Genomic DNA, 21392 nt, shown 5'->3' on the forward strand with positions numbered 1-21392 from the left:
ACTGCAACACGTACTTCCTGAACGTGATTGACGAGTACTCCCGGTTCTCATTCGCCATCCCCTGCCCAGACATGACTGCAACCACCGTCATCAAGGCCCTCCATAGTATCTTTGCACTGTTCGGTTTCCTCGCTTACATACACAGTGATAGGGGGTCCTCCTTTATGAGCGCCGAACTGCGTCAATTCCTGCTCAGCAAGGGCATCGCCTCAAGCAGGGCGACCAGTTACAACCCCCGGGGAAACGGGCAGGTAGGGAGGGAGAACGGAACGGTCTGGAAGACCGTCCTGCTGGCCCTTCGGTCCAGGAATCTCCCAGTCTCCCGCTGGCAAGAAGTCCTCCAGGAGGCCCTCCACTCCATCCGGTCACTGCTCTGTACGACCACCAATCAGACACCTCACGAACGTCTCCTTGTCTTCCCCAGGAAGTCCTCCTCCGACCTCGCTCCCGACCTGGCTAGCAACACCCGGACCCATCCTGCTCCGAAAACACGTGCGGGCACACAAGTCGGACCCGTTGGTCGAGAGGGTCCATCTGCTGCACGCTAACCCCCAGTACGCCTACATGGCGTTCCCTGACGGCCGACAAGATACGGTCTCCCTATGGGACCTGGCGCCCGCCGGAACCCCACGCGCACCCCAACCACCACCCCCGCCCACCCCCCCCTCCACAGCACCTCACAGGAGGGTCAGTCCTCCCGCCGCCCCTGCCTAGGCCCTTCCACCCACCGACACCCCCTACAGGCGCCCCCCCTCCCAGGTCAACTGCTTTCCCCACCAGCGCCGTCTAGGGGTGACGAAGCTGCCATGGAGGCCGAAGCAACGGTCCCGGAATCGCAGACGCCTGGACCCCCACCGGAATCACCACCGAGGCCCAGACGATCCCAGAGGTCGACCAGGGCACCCGACCGACTGATTGCTTCATCTTAACCGATCTGTAACTTTAAATAATAAACACTGACTGTATATATCTCCCATGACTGTAAATATCCTCTAAACACTGTAAGGAGGTATCACGGTACCTCCATATCTGATCATACCATGTTGAATACAGTTGTAGCCGCTGGCCACCACTCCCGCCGGACTCCTTTTTAACAGGGGGTGAATGTGGTATTATCAGGTATTGCAGTACCCGAGAGGCTGAAGTTCCATTGGTTAAACCTGGGGGTTTACCATTGGCTGTATAGTATGTAGCTCTGCCCTGATAGGCGGGGTATAAGAGTCAGTGCCGTCCCAGCAGCCCTCATTCTGTACCTGAGCTGCTGGGGAACAGTTCTAGTCTATTAAAGCCTTCAGTTGTGCTACAACCTCGTTTTAGTAGTTATTGATCGTGCATCACACCTTTCCTATGTTACAACAGTGACTACACTTCAAAAGTAATTTGTTGGCTGTGAAGCATTTTGAGAGTCTGATGGTCAAGCAAGACGCTATATAATGCAAGTCTTTATTTATTCTCGAAAAGAATCCAGGATTTAACTTATTCCTCAGTAACACCCTGATGATGACCATTCATCTCTTTATTCAGTTAAAGGGACAATTCATGCTCAGCTGCAATTTGCAGCCTGTGGCAACCTGTTACCTCAATTAATTATGTATGAATTTGAGCAATGTGACCAAGCAGGCTATTTTACTATGGAGACCATCACAACCTCAAGCCTCACCCAACTACATGCAGTTCTAGTATAGAGTGAGTGACCCAGAACTGTGATGAAAAATTACCTCATGAAAATAGAGGTATTATGTTGTATCATATAATTCCCAATGTCTATATAAATGTCAGATAACATTATCGTTGCCATTCATTTCACATGTTTTATTCAAAGGCTCAGTTTTCTATTTTTGAAGAAGTTTTTGCTGCATTCCTTTGGTTTAAATGTACTGACCGTACATGGAATTCAGTGCACCAAGTATGATGTGCTTAGTAGGTTTAAGTGGAAAATTAGTATTATTGAATGTCTGGGGAACTAATTCTACCTACTTTCAGTGACATTAAAATGCACCCCTGTGCCCACTTGCTATGTCAGTGACTGGTAGGCTTGAACTGTGTCGCCAAGGTATCGGGCGTTATCTTGTTTTGAAGGCGTGAACCACACTGCAGCCACTTGGTGAGAATCCTATGAGAGGCTGATGACGTATTCGTCCAGTCACGGGCCCTGTTCCAGAAACAGTTCAACTTTCAAGGAATTCTTCCTGCTTTCTCACGCTGGCCAATTTTCCATAGTGCCTCAAGCCGCATTGATCAGCTAGATGGGGTCCTCGCCTGCAATCACCAAAGTGAGATGAACCAACAAGGTTATAGTTTTGTTCTGCATGATTTAATTATCTGTAAGCCGTGTATCTATCCATATTCAGGCTGGAGTGATTGATACTGTTGCGACAGCTAACAAGCTTTCAGGTAGACATCGTTGATAATTTATTTGCTCCAGTCAGAACCCGTCATTTTATTAAAAGCACTGGTGATGAAGAAATGTTAGCGGTGCCGCCAGCATTAATGGCCAGGATAAAGAGAAATGCTCCTGCGCAATGAAGACCGCGCCCCACGATGTGTTTTCTGGCAGCGGAGGCGGCTCGCCGTTGGCTGCCAGTGAGATTTTCCAGTCCCGTTGATGTCTATGGCATTTTGTGTGACTCATCCGTCCCGCCGCTGGGGAACGCATCATGTGGGGCCGGAAGATCCTGTCGGTGGGAAGGGCTGGAAAATCCCACTCCAGGAGATTGGTAAAAGACGTGTTCTGTATTTGTCTTGTTAACTAGTTTTGACTGATTACTTCCCCCCCCCCCCCCACCTTTGCTGTACTGTAGATAAAGTGTCGTAAAATAGAATAGTGGATGGGCAGAAAGAAAATAGAAGGACAGGAATCAGAGTGGCACAGTCAAAGGCAGTCAACCCCATTGATATTAATTACTGCCGTTGTCTTCCATGTTGTCTTTAGGAGACCTGCAACCGAACCCATCCTCATTTTCAGTACAAAGTGAGAACAGAAAATGCCGGAAAAACTCAGCCGGGCTAACAGTTTCGAGTCTGCATGACCAACTTGGAGCGTTAACTCTGTTTCTCTCTCCAAAGATCCAGCCAACATTTTCTGCTTTCATTTCAGATTTCTGGCATCGGCAGTATTTTGCTTTTATTTTAGCGCTTTCAATTTCAGTTTGGCTGGGAATCCCTTTGGCCTGAGAGAGGTGACCGAGCGGGGATGGATCTCAGGAATACATGAGGAACAGCCCCAAACATGAGCCTAAACTGCTGTCAAAACATAGAAGAGGAAAGACGGAAAACACACTTGTCCATCAATTTGGAATTTCTGACAGGGTCCTGGTGGTAAAGGTTATAGTGAGACAGATTTGAAATGAATTCCGAAGGTGATCTCTTGTACTGTGCTTTAGTTGTCGAAGAATAAAGTTTAGTTTCCAGTCAGGACTGCGTGCTAACTTTGCTGCAGTGGTGTCCAGCTTTCTTTTTTCTAAAAAATATTTTTATTGGAGGTATTTTCCAATATACACAGAACAGAAACGAGCAAACAACAGTTAACCATGCCACTAATCTCTCATACCAACCCCTCCTTTTACACCCAGTCCCACCAACCTCAAACAGAACTCAAACAACCCCCCCGCCACCCCCCCCCCCCGACATGTCACTGTCCCTCAGACACATCAATGAACAGCCTCCACCTTATGGAGAACCCCTCTTCTGCCCCTCTTATGGCAAACTTGTTTTTCTCTAGGTGGAGGAACTCTGCTAATTCACTCACCCATGCCCCCGCTTTAAGCAGCTTTGAGTCCCACCTGCCCAACAAGATTTGACTCCGGGCTACCACGTCAGCCTCTCTCCGGACCTGCACTCCCGAATCCTCTGACACCCCAAACATCGCCACCCAGTTGCTCGGCGCCACCTCCACTCCCAAGATCTTTGACATTACATTTGCAAATTCTTTCCAGAACCCCTCCAACTTTGGATATGCCCAAAACATATGAACATGGTTTGCCAGATCCCCTGCACACCGCCCACACCTATCTTCCACCCCTGGACAAAACTGACTCTTCTAGACTCCATCATATGAGCCCTATGCACCACCTCAAACTATATGAGACTTAGTCCTGCACACGATGTAGATGTGTTTATCCTCTGCAGTGCCTCACACCACACCCTGGCTTGCATCGCTCCTCCCAATTCCTCCTCCCACTTGTACCAGATCTCCTCCACTGGAGCGTCCTCCCTCCCCATCAGCTCCCCACATATATCTGACACCTTGCCCTCGCCTATCTCATCCTCGGACAACGGAATGTCCTGTAGCGCTGGAGGAGGCAGCTGCAGGGATGAATCCAACTCCTTCCTCAAGAAGTCCCTCACCTGCAGGTACCTGAACCCATTCCCCTTTGGCAGCAAGTACACCTCCTCAAGTTCATCCAATTCTGCAAACAGGTCCCGAAAATACTCTATCCCCATCCCCGAAACCTTGCATCCAGCCCCACTGGAACAAACCTGTGGTTACCACAAATCAGCAGCCACAGAGACATGCCTTCCAGCCTACAGTGCTGCCGACACCCTCACGCTGATAACGGCTCGTAGAGTGCCTGGCCGGTGAGAATGGAAGGGGTGCCAACAATAGTGCCCTCAGAGTGGTCCCTTTACACAAGGCCTCATCCATCCGTCCCCTCACTGACCTCTCCTCCAAAGCCTACATCCATATCATAGCTATGTTCGCCGCCCAATGATAATTCTGCAGATTCGGCAGTGCCAGCCCCCTTATCTCTTTCTAGAAGCTCCCTCCTAGTCCGAGGGTATCCAGCTTTCTTAACAGTTGTGTTGATTGAGACTGTTGGCTCACAGTGTCCCATGCAGGTACGACACTGCTGTATTCAAAATAAAAATGAGAGCAAGACTGATCGGTTACCAATGCACTCTAGGGAACACTACTGAGGGAACATCGGCAAAGTTAAAGTTTTAAAAAATAATAATTTAGAGTACCCAATAATTTTTTTCCAATTAAGGGGCAATTTAGCGTGGCCAATCCACCTAACCTGCACATCTTTTGACACAGACAGTGACCTGGGGCCGGGATCGAACCCGGGTCCTCGGTGTCATAGGCAGCAGTGCTAACCACTGCGCCACCGGGCCACCCATTGGCAAAGTTAAATAAATACTCCCTTTCAATCTTTTGCCAATATAGCATTTATCCTCCTCCCACAATAGAATGGCTTCGGTGCAATTCCTGTCATACTTGACATCAGGGGCTTCATTCTCCGACCCCCCAGAGGGTCGGAGAATGGCCGTTGGCCGCCGTGAATCCCGCCCCCGCCGGTTACCGAAGTCTCCGAAGGGAGAAAAGTCGGCGGGGCGTTAATGTCGCCGCTGCCGCGGAGAATGTCACGGGTCTGCGCAAGGCAGCCGATTTTCGGCCTGCCGATATTCTCCCTTCCGGATGGGCCGAAGTCCCGTCGACGTGATGACCGTTGACGTCGACGTAAATTAAACTACCTTTTCATCGGCGTGACCCTGTGCTCCAGGTTCACGCCGACCAGCGTGGAGATGAGTGACGGCCTGGGGGGTTGGCTCTGGGCAGGCGATGGCGTGGCCGCAGTCTGAATGTGTGAGGAGAGGTGTGTCTCGGCTTGTGTGTGTGTGTGTGTGTGCGGCGGGGGGGGGGGCGGGTGGGTGGTTAGAATAGGCTGGGCACCGGGGGAGTGCCGGGAGGGGGTCCGTGCCGGGGAGGGGGATGGGGGGGTCCGTGCCGGGGTGGAGGTTGGGGGGGGGGCGGTCCGTGCCGGGGAGGGGGATGGGGGGGGTCCGTGCCGGGGAGGGGGGTGGGGGGGTCCGTGCCGGGGTGGAGGTTGGGGGGGGGTCCGTGCCGGGGAAGGGGATGGGGTGTTCCGTGCCGGGGTGGAGGTTGGGGGGGGGGGGGGTCCGTGCCGGGGAGGGGGATGGGAGTGTCCGTGCCGGGGTGGAGGTTGGGGGTGTCCGTGCCGGGGTGGAGGTTGGTGGGGGGGTCCGTGCCGGGGAGGGGGGGGGGGGTCCGTGCCGGGGAGGGGAATGGGGGTGTGCATGCCGGGGTGGAGGTTGGGGGGGGTCCGTGCCGAGGTGGAGGTTGGGGGGGGGGTCCGTGCCGGGGAGGGGGATGGGGGGGGTCCGTGCTGGGGAGGGGGATGGGGGGGGTCCGTGCTGGGGAGGGGGATGGGGGGGTGCGTGTCGGGGTGGAGGTTGGGGGGGGGGTCTGTGCCCGGGAGGGGGATGGGGGGGTCCGTGTCGGGGTGGAGGTTGGGGGGGGGGGTCCGTGCCGGGGAGGGGGATGGGGGGGTCCGTGCCGGGGTGGAGGTTGGGGGGGGGGTCCGTGCCGGGGAGAGGGATGTGGGGGTCCGTGCCGGGGTGGAGGTTGGGGGGGGTCCCTGCCGGGGAGGGGGATGGGGGGGGGGTCCGTGCCGGGGTGGAGGTTTTGGGGGGGGGGTCCGTGCCGGGTTGGGGGGTGTCCGTGCCGGGGAGGGGAATGGGGGTGTCCGTGCCGGGGTGGAGGTTGGGGGTGTCCGTGCCGGGGTGGAGGTTGGGAGGGGGTCCGTGCCGGGGAGGGGGATGGGGGGGGGTCCGTGCCGGGGAGGGGGATGGGGGTCCGTGCCGGGGTGGAGGTTGGGGTGGGTCCGTGCCGGGGGGGGGGGGTCCCTGCTGGGGAGGGGGATGGGAGGGCAAGTGAGTTGGTCCACCTGGCCAAGTGCCAGCCTCCAACAGTTGGACCCATGCGGTCCATGCCACCTGGCTGGGGGCAGGAGGGGATATGGGCAATGATGACATGTCGTCGTTCCCCTCCCCCCACCAGGCCGTCATGTTTTCAGATCATCCAGCGATGTTGGCCGCCGTGGCGGCAGCCGCTCATGTCTATGTTGCCCTGGATGAGGAGGAGGAGGAGGAGGAGGAGCGTGCCAGAGAGGCAGCGCAGGCTGCTGCAGAGGGGCAGGGGGCAGCCGCCCAGGCTGGAGGGACACCCGACCGACAGGACGAGGAGGGGGAGGAGGACGTCGCGGACCCACGGCAACGGAGGCACCCGAGGGCGCCCCGTGTGTACCGGCCCAGGCAGTCATACCAGGACCTCACGGACCGGGAATGCAGGAGGAGACTCCGGATGAGCCGGGAAACCGTGGCACACATCTGCCACCTGCTGGCACACCTGTCACCGCGTGGCACTGGCGGGGGACACCCTCTCCCCGTGTCCGTCAAGGTTACGGTGGCCCTGAACTATTATGCAACGGGGTCATTCCAGGCACCGAGTGGGGACCTGTCCGGCATATCGCAGACATCGGTGCATCGGTGCATCCGGGCAGTGACAGATGCCCTATATGCCATGGCGCACCACTACATCCGCTTCCCCGTGGACCGGGCCAGCCAAGATGCCCGGGCCGTGGGCTTCTCTGCCGTGGCCGGGTTCCCCATGGTCCAAGGCGCGATCGATGGGATGCACGTCGCCGTGCGTCCACCTGCAGATAACAGGGCCGTGTTCACTAATAGGAAGGGGACCTATTCGATGAACGTACAGGTGGTCTGCGACCACCGCATGATGATCCTGCATGTCTGCGCCCGTCACCCAGGCAGTGTACACGACTCATTCGTGTTGTCGCGGTCATCCATCCCCGGCATGTACGAGGGACGCCATCCCCGGCTGAGGGGCTGGTTGCTGAGCGACAGGGGCTACCCATTGCGATCGTGGCAGATGACGCCTATACGGAGGCCACGCAATGGCTTTGGCGCTTTGGCGTGCTGAAGATGCGTTTCAGGTGCCTGGACCTCGCTGGGGGCGCCCTCCAGTATCGGTCAGATAGGGTCGGCCGCATCATTGTGGTGTGCTGCGTCCTGCACAACATAGCCCAACAGAGGGGCGATGTGCCGCAGGCAGAGGAGGGCGGAGTGGAGGAGCAGCAGGAAGAGGCGCAGTCCTCCCCAGATGAGGGGGATGGGGGTAATGGTCAGGGCAGACGGGGTAGACACAGGCGGGTGGCTGTCCACCGTTACCGTCTGGCCCAGCGGGCACGGGCCAGACTGATAGACGCCCGCTTCACTGACTAGATGGGCGAGGGAATCGGGTAGTATGGCCACAGACCGCAACCATGGCAACAGCCGACCACCCACACCCCCCACCCATCCACCCACCCAGCACCCTCACCCCCCTCCCCAACCCCACCCACCCCACCCGCATGCACACCACCCCCCCCATTGCCGATCCACCTGCGGCACAACGGGCCGGGCTCACACAGTTGCGGGTGGATGCGTGTCTATCGCAGGCCATGGAGGATGACGACAACCCGCCCTGCGGTGAGCTCCTGGCTCTACATCGTTGGACTATGTCTGACCCATGGCCACAGTACCACCATCCACCCGGACCATCCCTGCATGCGGCTGTGACACTGCAGCGCACGGTCCCGTCCTCTGCCCGGGGGATGTTGATGGCGGCCCAGGGGGAAGGGGGCAGGCTCACCTGGGGCTGAAGTAAGACCACCCCTCACACACACACTTGCGCTCAATGTACATGACACCCCCGCACACTTTGGACAGAGCACAAAGGCAGCTTCTGTAGGTGTAACATTGACTTTAATAACCAAAGGAGTTCATGCACGTGCCCTAGCCCCTAAAACTCATCTGTGCCCTGCAACTGTGCCAACTTACTCAGTGCCTAATTGTTTGGCCTTACAGGCCCTTTGACTACGTCTACGTGGTTCCCCAGACGGTACAGCAGAACTGGAGGTGGACTCCTGTGATTCCTGCCCTCTGACACTGGATCCCTTTGGCGGCTGTTTCCTGGGGCGTCCTGGCCTAGATGGGCCAGGCTGCGGCCCGGGCGACTGGGATGGCGAGCTGCCAGCCTGTCCTGCCCGTTGCCCACCCGATGCACCTGGGACGGAAGGGGGGGAGTCCGAGGTGTCGCGGTGTACCGGGACCTCCCCTACAGAGGGAGCCGGGACGGACCACACCACCTCCTCCTCCCTCGGGGTGCCCGATGGCCCCCAGGCCTCTACATGGGTGGGGGATGCGAACGGACTGGCCATCCGACGCCCCCCCGACATCTGGCGCTGCCAGTCCTGGAGGCCCGTGCTGGTATCGACAGGGGTCTGCAGGTTTGCAGCCATGGAGCCCAGGGGGTTGGCAAACCCTGTCTGTGACAGTGCGACGCCGGCTCGCACATGGCCACTGGCGCCGATGCCCTCAGCGATGGCCTGCAGAGACTGGGCCATGGCCTGCTGAGACTGGGCCATGGCCTGCAGAGACTGGGCCATGGCCTGCTGAGACTGGGCTATGGCGTTGAGCGCCTCTGCCATCTGGCGCTGGCACTGGCTCATGGCCTCCTGTGAGAGGGCAGCCATTTCCTGGGCCACAGACGCCGCCTGCACGGAAAGCCCCAGGCCTCGCAAACCATTCCCCATGTCTGACACCGTCGCACCCATTGCCTCCACCGCGGACGCCACTCGTGCGGTATCGGCCTAGGTGGCACGCATGACCGGCACCACTCCCAGCTCCTGGACGCGGGTGGACTCCTCCACCTGCGACCGCAGCCGCCGCAAGCCGCCCGTCACCCTCTTCGCTTGTCTCCGGGTCGGTGGTTGCATCGGATCTATGTGTGGGTGTGGTAACTCCAGGAACCTGGGATCCATCTGGGCGGCAGATGTTCGCTTGGGCTGGGCTGCCCTCCGACCGCCCGGCCCCACTGCTGCTCCTACCTCCACCTGCTGTACCAGGACGGCTGTGTTGTGCGCACCAGTGAGTGTACCAGACGCCTCATCACTAAAGTGCCCAACCGAGGTGAGTGTTTCTGCGATGGTGGAGGGTGTTGGTGACAGCAGTGGCGTTGTGTCGTGCTCTTCGTCCCACTCTGAGTCCATGGCACTTTGGGGTGGGGGTTCGTCTCCACCCATCCACTCTGAGTCACTGTCCGGTATTTCGTCTTCCTGGGTAGTGCTGTCCCGGGTACTGCTGTCCCGGGTAGTGGTGACCCGGGTAGTGGTGTCCTGGGTAATGGTGTCCTGGGTAGTGGTGTCCTGGGTAGTGGTGTCCTGGGTAGTGGTGTCCTGGCTCGGATGTGACGGGGAATGTGGCTGCCCCCCTCATCGCTGGGTGGTCGCTCCCGCACGTGACGGGGGTGTCGTCTCCCTGTTGCTCCAGGTCTCTCCGTCTCCCGTGGTGTGCGAGGGGCATCCTGCGGGCGTCGCATGCTGGAGGGTGCGGGTCTCTCCGTCTCCCGTGGTCTCCAAGGGGCATCCTGCGGGCGTCGCATGCCGGAGGGTCCGAGTCTCTCCCTCTACCGTGGCCTCCGATGGGCATCCTTCGGGCATCGCATGCCGGAGGGTCCGGGTCTCTCCGTCTCCCGTGGCCTCCGAGGGGCATCCTGCGGGCGGTCTGCATCTGCGGGGATGGGTGCCTGGACGTTTGGTCCTGCGATACACAATGAAGCATGCATGGTTAGACATCAGGCAGTGATCAGGTGATACGGGGGAGGGGGATATAGGGGAGGGGGGATATGGGGACGGGCTGTCGGTGGCTCACTTGCTACTACGCCCCCGACCTCTGCATCAGCAACCTCCCGGCCCTCAGGTCCACCAGCCAGTTCCAGGGCCCTTTCCTGGTGTTCGGTCAGTGGCCTCTCATCAGCGGGGCCTCCTCCAGTCCTCACATGCTCCCTATTGTGTGCGCGCTTCTCCTGTGGGGGGGGGGGGGGGTGGCAGGGGTAAAAGGCAACACTGTTAGGCAGGTATATGAATGCACGCAATCGGTTGCGCGTGCATTGCAGAGGTTAAGGTTAGGGCTGGATTCACTTGGGGATATGGGGGAGGGGGGATATGGGGGAGGGGGGGATATGGGGGATGGGGGATATGGGGGAGGGGGGATATGGGGGAGGGTGGGATATGGGGGTGGGGGGATATGGGAGAGGGGGGATATGGGGGAGGCTCACCCTGCCTGCTCTGACGAGGTCGTTCACCTTCTTGTGGCACTGGGTGCCTGTCAGTGGTGTTAGGGCCACAGCGGTGACGGCCTCTGCCACTTCCCTCCACAGACGCCGGCTGTGGCGTGGGGCAACTCTGCGGCCGTGCCCGGGATACAGGGCGTCCCTCCTCTGCTCCACCGCGTCCAGGAGCGCCTCCACATCGCGTGACTCGAACCTCGGGGCTGAGCGACGGCCAGCCATCCAGTCGGGTGTTGCGGTCGGGTGTTCCGGTCTGGTGGAGGGGGAGCAGCGCGGCCTTATGAGCCGTCACGCCATGCGGTGCGTATGACGCTGCACGGCGTGAACCACTGCGCAAGCGCGGATCCCGTTACGTCGCTGCTAGCCCATTTCGGGCTGGAGACTATCGACCCATTTTTCCGACGTGACGCAAGTCGGATTTGCGCCGTTTTTTGCGCCGATCGGCGGACTTTCCGCCGATAACGGAGAATTTCGCCCCAAGTATGTGTTATTGGCATGAAATTATTTGTAGCAACAATGTTGCCATAATGGATGCTATAAATTAGACTGTTTTGCACACTGTTCCTCTGGTGACTAATTTTGTTGCAAAGCTGATCCCCGAAAGCACAGCAGTAAAAGCATATCGGTGAATCAAGAGCAGCACAGCCAGTGACTTGTGTCTGTGTGACTGTCATGACCAGTCCCCAGGCTAGGTCCCCCAAATTTGTTAACCTGAACAAAATCCCTAAATTTGTTAAGTTCTGGATGGGATACTCCCAAATTATTGAAACCCTGAGCGAGCTGGCTGCCTTTCTTTATTCAACCTCCTCGATTGGTCGCAACAAGATTGTTTCAAAAACGATCCCCTCTCTTGTGGATGCCTTTTCCCAGTCCTGGTGTTTTTATGTTTTACCTTAACCAGACTTTCTTGAGTTAAAGTAAGAGTGGGTTTATTAGCTACTAAACCTGAGAAAAATGATGAAGCATGTACGCTCACACAGATTGGAAGTGTGAATTGAGTCCAGAAATAAGTTGAAAAAAGATATACGCATCAGTCTTTGACTTGTGCATGAGGAGTAGGTGGTGAAACGGGGTGGCATGACAGCACAGGGGTAAGCACTGCTGCCTCACGGTGCCAGGGGTCCAGGTTCAATTCCTGCCTTGGGTGACTGTCTGTATGGAGTTTGCACTTTCTCCCCTTATCCGCGTGGGTTTCCTCTGGGTGCTCCGGTTTCCTCCCACAGTCCAAAAATGTGCAAGTTAGGTAGCTTGACCATGTTAAAACTGCCCCTTAGTGTACAGGGATGTGCAGATGAGGTGGTCTCAGGCAGATCGTGTGGGGAAGTGGGCCTAGATAGGATGCTCTTCCGGAGGGTCGGTGCAGACTCGATGGGCTGAATGGCCTCCTTCTGCACTGTAGATGTTCTATGCAAACATTGCGGCCATTAGAGATTCATAATTCCAGTAGTGCTGACTTTGGCAGTTGAATAGTTGGTTTCAAGGTTCCAGGATCCTGTAGCTTAGCTGAGAGGTTGTCCTGCTTCCTTTTCAGCATTGGTTTCACTGATTTAGCTGGCTTCAAAAAGCAGAGAGAGAGCAAGACTTGTATTTTTACCTGCCAGGGCAGCAGAGGTGGCTGCTGCTGTCCTTTTGTTTCTGTGTCAAACGCTCTGACATACCCGACACTAGTCCACCCTGACCAAGTTTTGCAGTTGGCTTTTGTCCCAGTCTCTTGCATATTCCTGGATAATCCACAAACCGGTCAAGGATATTACTTACAGCATATCATTCTGCTGAGATAATAATCAGCTTCCATTATCTCCACAGGAGATGGCAGATATTTCTGTACGGATTTTGTGCCTTTGATAAGTCCCTATCTGGAAACAGGTTGTGATATTCCATTGTCTCTCTCTTAGTATCGCCCACACCGGAGCAATTCAGACAGTGACTGAATGTACATTCTCAGAATTTACTTCGGCAGCTATCTTTGGCTTGTATATCCATTTTAAAAAACACATGTCTTATTAAAAAGTTTAACATGTCTAAAAGGGTTAAAAATCATACAGGTTAAATAAAACCTAACAGGCTCACACGGGTTGATGCTTGCTATCTGGTAAATTCTTAAAGGCAGAAACTAGTGATGAGAAGCCAGTTGCTACAGCATTCAAGGATCCTTGTTATATTAAATGGAGCAAGGCTGTAGTCACACAGCTTGCACACAAAATGTCAATTGATCATTATGCAGCTGCCGCCCATGTGTGTCTTACAAAACACTGGACAATGGGATGGGAGTCTTGAGTACCACCGCTCAGGCATATCTTTATCTTACTCATATCTAGTAGTTAGTAGGTAAGTAGAGACAAATATGTGCTTGCCGATATTATAATAATACATATAATTGGTGGTCATACTCATATGTAATACATTAGGTAATTGCTAGTTTGAATGGACATAGATAACTTTTAAACAAATGTATTATTTTGATTGGTGTATGTTAATTACTTGGGCGATACATAAAAATATAATTGCTCTGTATTTTCTATGATCAGGGAGTTGGCAAGCCACCTAGTGGATGTTTAGCTCCCCTGCTATAGCTGGAATAAAGTTCTCGAACTGAAACCTGAAGTGACGTCTGGTCAGTTAGGGAGTAAGGCATATTATAGTCAAATAGGAGGGGGGGGGGTGAGGGGGGGGGGCACTGTGGTGCAGTGGTTAGCCTACGGCGCTGAGGACCCAGGTTTGATCCCGGCCCTGGTCACTGCCCTTGTGGAGTTTGCACATTCTCCACGTGTCTGCGTAGGTTTCACCCCAACAACCCAAAATGTGCAGGTTAGATGGAGTGGCCACACTAAATTGCCCCTTAATTGGAAAAAAATAACTGGGTAATCTAAATTTATTTTTAAAAAATAGTCAAACAGGGTTGGAACTCCCAACAATGTCCGTATGTAATTTTTTTTCCAATCATTGTGACAATGAAATGAAATGAAAATGGCTTATTGTCACAAGTAGGCTTCAAATGAAGTTACTGTGAAAAGCCCCTAGTCGCCACATTCCGGCGCCTGTTCGGGCAGGCTGGTACGGGAATTGAACCGTGCTGCTGGCCTGCCTTGGTCTGCTTTAAAAGCCAGCGATTTAGCCCTGTGCTAAACAATGACAATGGAGACTGTTGCTAACTTTTGGTTGGCTCTTAATTCGTTATTTGCTCTGTTTGTTTAACCTTTGCTCTGGAGTCGCCAGGTATCTTTATGATACCGCCATGAGGTTCAAGTTCAAGTACTGATCAATAACTCAACACACCAATTAGTAAGATTCAAATCAAAACACATTTATTATATACAGTAAGTCACTACTTATGCATATAACTCTACTTTCTAGACTATTTCTATCACTAAAAGGCCTATACTTAGCTTTGGAATTGGCCCACCAGGTCAGGGGAACGAATGGCCTTTCGTTCAGGTCCTGAGTCTGCAGGATTCAAAAGCTGGTATGGACTTGTAGCTCGGAGCGCCTATCTCGGAGCGAGCGTTGACTGGAGACTTACTTTGTTGGTGCGGCAGCTGGGCAGTTCACTCTCAGGGGTTGATTTGCGTTATTGAGTGACCCTGCCAAGCAGGACGATTTGAACTTGGGGACTTTTCTTTATAGTCCCCAGGGGCTTCCTGTCCTTCGGGGCGGACCCCGTACCTGGTTCCAAGTGATTGGACTGCGTTCCGATCACTTGGATCGATTTCTCCAATACTGGAGTTGTTCACTGATCGCTGGGCGGTCCCTAAATGTCCGTTGGCCTTCCTTTGTCTTGGCTCCCACTGGCGCCGAGGAGTCTGGCTTGGCCTTATTCACCTGAAGTGTATCAATTGTGCCTGGGAATCGCTCATTACTATGCAGATGGCTGCGAGTTTCACTGCTGTCTGGGCTTTTGCAAGTTCTAATACACAGGATTTCTGCACTTGCTAGATTTTGCCTGTGTTGGCTGAATTTCCCTGCAGCCTTTGCGGACCTCCATTTTAAGTCGGGTAGTGGCCAACCCAGGTGGCTACAAGACCAACGTTCCACATTTCGTTCACTTTTAAATCATGAGTTGAGGAACCTTACAGTGGTGCAAGCATCGAGAAGGATTTATGGCTATTACATTTACACCTTTGTGATTTACACATTTACATTTACATCCTTGTCCTTCTCAGCGTTATTCAAAGTAGCTAACCCCAGGACTACTGACTGAGTCAGAAATCCCAATCTCTTACCCTTAAACTAATACAGCAGGCACCAGGAATTTCAGGGCCTAGAATTTAGAAAAAGGACCATTTTACCCAAAAAATTATTTTAATGGAGGCCAATCATGATTTTTTAAATGGTTTCTCAACTACTTCTGCAGAAACATATCTAATATTTTTGAGAACATCTACACTCCCTGGAATGACTTTCCAAAACAAATTATTGCATAGAATTGCAGAGTATTCTGCAAGTCTTTTATCATTAGTGGAAAACCCAAAGTTACACTTGATTTTTCTTCTCATTCTTCAACTTCCTCAGTTTTACCTTGTATTGAGACTCCTCATTTTGTTAATCAGTTGCCTTGATGAGCTTCGGCAATCTCATTTGAAACACACCCTAAAGTCTGAAAACAACGCACCTAGTCTCCTTAATCTTTTCTCTTGCCAAGCGCCTCAACCTCACGTACAACGAGGCAAAATGTGTTTTCGGCACCACCCGCCTCGCCATACTCGGCTACGTGGTGGAGAACGGTGTCCTCGGCCCCGATCCCGACCGTCTGCGCCCCCTTCTCGAACTCCCAATTCCCACCTGCCCCAAAGAATCCGAACTTAAATTCCTTTCATCAGAAAAACAAACCATTAACACATCATGCTGCACCAGAATACAAAATAACCTGTTACAATGACATTTCCCACACACGTTTTCCCAAATGGGAAAGATTACAGTGGCCTTCCTTCTCTGTTTACATTGCTGGCAAGATATGTAAAGTCCTTAGTTGGTGCTGAACCATGCGTAGAATGGTTCCACACTATTCATCAAGCTTCTGAAGCAATGGTCACATGGGAACACTTGTTCCTTCTTGTTTCAAGTTGAGATTATTAAATTAGAAAAAAAAGTTCCCTATTCAATAGGTCAATACTTTTAATGCCACTATGTTGAAAAAAAACCTTCACGTTGTGCTCCGATGATCCCTGTACTTCACTGTGATATCTCCCTGTCTGAAAAAATCACTTTAATCTTCCATTTCCTGCTCTCCCAGCATTGTGATAACAGGATGACTAATCTCTCAATGTGGTACGAACACATTTCCAGTATGGATATACTTTACTGTGCAGAATTTATATTTCAAATGGAATTCCCTCATCAGTTGCAAGCTTGGTTTCATCTCAGATTTTTTTTTCAACCACTCTCAATTCTATGTTAAGGGCAAATCCATCCAAGTCTCTAATACGCCTGCCATGCCTGGGGACATCTTTGAACACCCCACTGGATTTCTGCGCAGAATAGATACCTGATCCCAATTTCACATCAAACCTCCATCACATCTCTATCCATTGAAAGCTTTCCTCTTTCATAAGTTCTAAGTTCTTAAGATATAGGAGCAGAATTAGGCCACTTGGCTCGTGTTTGCTCCGCCTTTTGATCAGGGCTGATCCCATCCTGGCCTCAATTCCACCGTCCTGCCAGTTCTCCATAAACCTACAACCCATTACCAATTACAAATCTGTCTAACTCCTCCTTAAATTTACTCACTGTCCCAGCATCCACCCCACTCTGGGGTAGTGAATTCCACAGATTCACAACCCTTTGGGAGAAGTAGTTTCTCCTCAAATCTGTTTTAAATTTGCCACCTCTTATCCTAAGACTATGACCTCTTGTTCTAGAATGCCCGACAAGAGGAAGCATCCGCTCCATGTGTACTTTATCCGTATCTCAATTTGACCTCATTCTTCTAAACTCTAGAGAGTATAAGCCAAAACTGTTCAATCTCTCTTCATACGACAAACCCTCCATCTCTGGATCAACCGAGTGGACCTCCTCTGAATTGCCTCCAATGCCACTACATCTTTCCTCAAATAAGGGGACCAAAAGTGTGCTCAATACTCCAGGTGTGGTCTCACCAATGCTTTGTATAGTTGCAACAACATTTCCTCACCTATATTCTCTATTCCTTTAGCTCTAAATGCCAACATTTACAAATGGACGGCACCTAACAGCACGTCTTTCGGGACCTGTGGGAGGAAACTGGACCACCCGGAGGAAACCCACGAGGCACAGGGAGAACATGCAGACTCTGCACAAACAGTGACCCAAGCCGGGAATCAAACGTGGGACCTTGCGTTGTGAAGCTACAGTGCTAACCACTGTGCTACCGTGCATATCGAGGATAGTGACCACAATTCAGTTAGATTTAGTATGATTGTGGAAAAGGACTGAGATAAATCAGGAGTAAAAGTTTTAAACTGGGGAAAGGAAAATTTTACAAAACTGAGAAGTGATTTGGCTGAGGTGGATTGGAAGAGATTGCTAAAGGATAAATCAGTGGTAAATCAGTGGGAAGCACTAGTAAATGAGAGCCTTAGGATACAAAGCAGACATGTCCCCTCCAAAACTAAGGATGGAGCCCCATGGTTGTCCAGAAAAATACAGGGAAGATTAAACAGAAAATGAAACCTGATGATAGTCACAAACAACTCAACACTGCAGATAGCCTAGAGAAGTACAGAAAGTGCATGGATCAAGGAAAAAAGGAACTAAGAAAATCAAAGAGTGGGCATGAAAAAATATTAGGAAGCAAGATTCAGGAAAACCCAAAGATCTATTACCAGTATATAAAGAGCAAAAGGATAGTTAAGAAAAAAGTGGGACCTATCAGAGATGAAGAAGGAAACTTGTTTGAAGATGCTGAAGATAGGGGAAGAGTTTTAAATGAATCTTTTGTCTGTATTCACAAAGGAAAGAAATGATACGGATATAGTAGTCCAAGAGGAGCAGTGTGAAATATTGGGTAAAATAATCATAATGAAAGAGCAAATGTTAGAGGAGTTGGAATCCTTGTGGATAAATTGGCAGGGCCTAGGATATTAAAGGAGGTCAGGGAGGAAGTAGCAGGTGCTCTGGGGATTCTTTTTTAATCCTCACTCGACACAGGGGAGGTGCTGGAGGATTGGAGGAATGCAAATGTGATTCCATTGTTTAAAAAGGTTATGAAGGAAAGATCAATCAATTATAGGCTGGTCAGTACTACTTCGGTGGTGGTCAAATTGTCAGAATCAATCTTGAGAGATCGGATAAACTGTCACTTAGAAAGGCATGGACTGGTCAAGGATAGTCAGCATGGCTTTGTTAAGGGAAGATCGTACCTTACAAATTTGATTGAATTCTTTGAGGAAGTGACAAGGGGGATCGATAAGGGTAGTGTAGTGGATGTTGTCTACATGGATCTTAGTAAGGCATTTGACATGGTCCCACATGGCAGACTAGTCAAAAATTTAAATGTCCATGGGATACAAGGTAATGTGGCGAATTGGATCCAAAGTTGGTTTAGTAACAGGAAATAAAGGGTATTGGTCATTGGTTTAATATATTGACGATTTGGACTTGAACGTGGGGAGCACAATTGGGAACTTTGTCATGTAATGGAAAATGTAGCGATAGCTGTAAGCTCCAAAATGATGTTGATGGGTTGGTGGAATGGGCAGGAAAATGGCAGATGGAGTTCAACTCTGATAAGTGTAGGGTAATAAACGGGAATATACAGAGAGGGGTGGATGAAGTAGGAGATCTTGGTGTGCAAGTGTACAGGTCCCTAAAGGTAGCAGTGTCAAGATACAGTGGTCAAGAAGGGATATGAAATGCTCACCTTCACTGGCAGAGGTATAGAATACAAAAGTAAGGATATATGATGGAACTGTGTAAGACACTGGTGAGTCCATAACTGGAGTATTGTGCGTAGTTCTGATCACCACAGTACAGGAAGGACGTAATTGCTCTGGAGAGAGTAAAGGGAAGATTTACTGAAGAACGCGGCCAGGAACTGTAGCTGCGAGGAGGGATTAGAGAAGCTGCTTTTTTCCATGGAGAAGAGAAGGTATTCAAAATTGTGAGGGGCAGAGAGAGTATACAGGTCTCCCTTGGCAGTGAATTCAAAAACCAGGGGCCATAGATTCAAGATAAATGGCAGAAGGTGCAGAGGGGACATGAGGAAGAACTTATTTTATGCAGAGGGTGGTGGGCGTCTGGAATTCGCTGTCCAAGTTGATATTGGAGGCAGAGACCCCAAACTCCTTTAAAACGCATCTTAAGTGTTGTAAGCTACAGGGCTATGGACCGGGTGCAGGAAAGTGGGATCAGAAAGGGCACCTGGGTGTTCTTGGGATGGAATGGACAAGATGGACCAAATGGCCTCCTTCTGTGCTGTAACTTTTCTATGATTCTATGAGGAAAACCTTTTTACACAGAGGGTAATGGGGGTCTGGAATTCACTGCCTGAGTTGATGGTGGAGACAGAGACCCAAAACTCTTTTAAAAAGTACCTGGATCTGCACCTTAAGTGCTGTAAACCCAGCGCTATAGCCCGCATGCAGGAAGATGGGATTAGAAGGAGTACCTGGGTGTCTTTGGGTCGACATTGACAAGATAGGCCGAATGGCCTCTTCTGTGCTGTTTCTTTTCTGTGGTTCCATGGTTCTACATCACACGGTGCGCAGCTCTAATTCATCCTCTGAGAGGAAATCAAAAATGGTAAACACTTTGCTCCCACCTCGCTGCCTCCTGCTGCAAAGCTTCATATTTTGGGCATCACCAAGCTACTCCTCTCTGACAGAGGCGGTTCGTGCGGTGAGGACGGTCAGGCACTGACTCCCCGAGAATCGTCAGACGTGCACAGACTGCAGAATGGCTTAAACATGAAAAAGAAATATCGTTTTAGAATATTCCAGAGCAAACCTGCAACTTGCAGCGGAAAAACCTTTCGTCCAAACTGCATTATTTTCAGAGTATCCCCCCCACCCCCGCCTTGGCAGGCAGGACACCCCCAACCCCACACTCCCACCATCCTTTTAAGCTTCTCTTCGGGTTACAGGGTCTCCGTTCCTGCTTTGCAATGTGTGCAGCCAAAGATGCTGCACATGCTTGAAGGGCCTGTCACCATGGTGACAAGCTAGCTTGGTTATACAGTGTGTGCCTCACTTACCAAAAGGAACACCAGCCGCCACGGTTTTCTGAATTACTTTATCTCTTTTTAACTTCAGCGCCCTGCAGCATGAGTCATGTCTCGTCCCTGTGCAGTATTGCTGTTTGTTGCAGGCATTTTGTTACATAACACGTTTGAAGAACATCCTTTGTTATTTGTTTATTTTGATAATGCAGGAAAGACATGCCTGACTTTTATTAATGAGATTAACACTAAAGTAACACTGAACAATAGGGGCGCGATTGAAATAATGACAAAGTTATGCGTCAGAATCACATGCATTGCATGAGTGCAGTCTCGGGTTGGAGGCTGATCAATCTGATACAGTAAACGGATTTGTCAGGGAAAGTATTCGCACTTAAAAGCAGAGGTGCAAAAGATTGATAATCGATTTCTGCATTCCCTGTAAGTAGTCAGACTTCATCCCGAGAATCCTGGGCAATCCCGCCCAGTCAACCCTCCCAGTTCTCCCATCTAAAGGCAGAGTGTTGACGTCGTAAAAACTGGAGAATTTAACGAGGGCGTCATCGGACCGCTAACTGTAGCGATCCTCTGCCCTACAGGAGGCCAGCACGGCACTGGAGCGACCCACACCCCACGCTGCTCCAGCTGCCGATACCGGTGTCAAATGGGCGCCGTGGGTCTGCGCATGCACTCTGCGACCGGCGCGAATGCGTGCATGAGCGATAGCATCCTTCTCCGTGCCGACCCCGACGCAACTTGGCGTAGGGCTACAGGGGCCGGCACAGAGCAAAAGAGGCCCACACCACGAGAGGCCGGCACGCCGATTGGTAGGCCCCGATCGCGGGCCAGGCCAGGGTGGAGGCCCCTCCGGAGTCAGACCCCCCTGCCCCCCCCCCCCCCCACCAGGCCACCCCTGACAGGATGGACGCCAAGGTCCCGCCGGGTGAGACCAGGGGCGGGATTCTCAGATCCCCCACCGGGTCGGAGAAACGCCGGGGGGCGGCGTGAATCCCGCCCCCGCCAGCTGCCGAATTCTCCGGCGCCAGGGATTTGGCGGGGGGCAGGGATCACGCATGCGCTGGGATGACGCCAGCACCGCTGGCGCTCCCGCGCATGTGCCAACTCGCGCTGGCCGTCGGAGGCCCTTCAGCACCGGTTGGCGTGGCGCCAAGCCCCTTCTACGCCGGCTGGTGCAGTGCAAACCACTCCGGTGCCGGCCTAGCCCCTGAAGGTGCGGAGGATTACGCACCTTCGGGGCGGCCCGATGCCGGAGTGGTTCATGCCACTCCTTCACGCCGGAATTGCCCGCCCCGCCAGTTCGCGGAGAATCCT

General features: G+C 52.5%; 1 long non-coding RNA gene across 1 annotated transcript; it reads left to right on the top strand.

Moving 5' to 3' along the window:
* Positions 1-2158: 2158 nt before the first annotated feature.
* LOC140406251 (uncharacterized) lies at positions 2159-3414 on the top strand. Its single transcript, XR_011939114.1, has 2 exons — positions 2159-2273; positions 2933-3414. It is a non-coding gene; the product is annotated as an uncharacterized lncRNA (long non-coding RNA).
* Positions 3415-21392: the final 17978 nt, after the last annotated feature.

Source organism: Scyliorhinus torazame, unplaced genomic scaffold, assembly GCF_047496885.1.
Source record: "Scyliorhinus torazame isolate Kashiwa2021f unplaced genomic scaffold, sScyTor2.1 scaffold_378, whole genome shotgun sequence".
Lineage (NCBI taxonomy): Eukaryota > Metazoa > Chordata > Chondrichthyes > Carcharhiniformes > Scyliorhinidae > Scyliorhinus > Scyliorhinus torazame.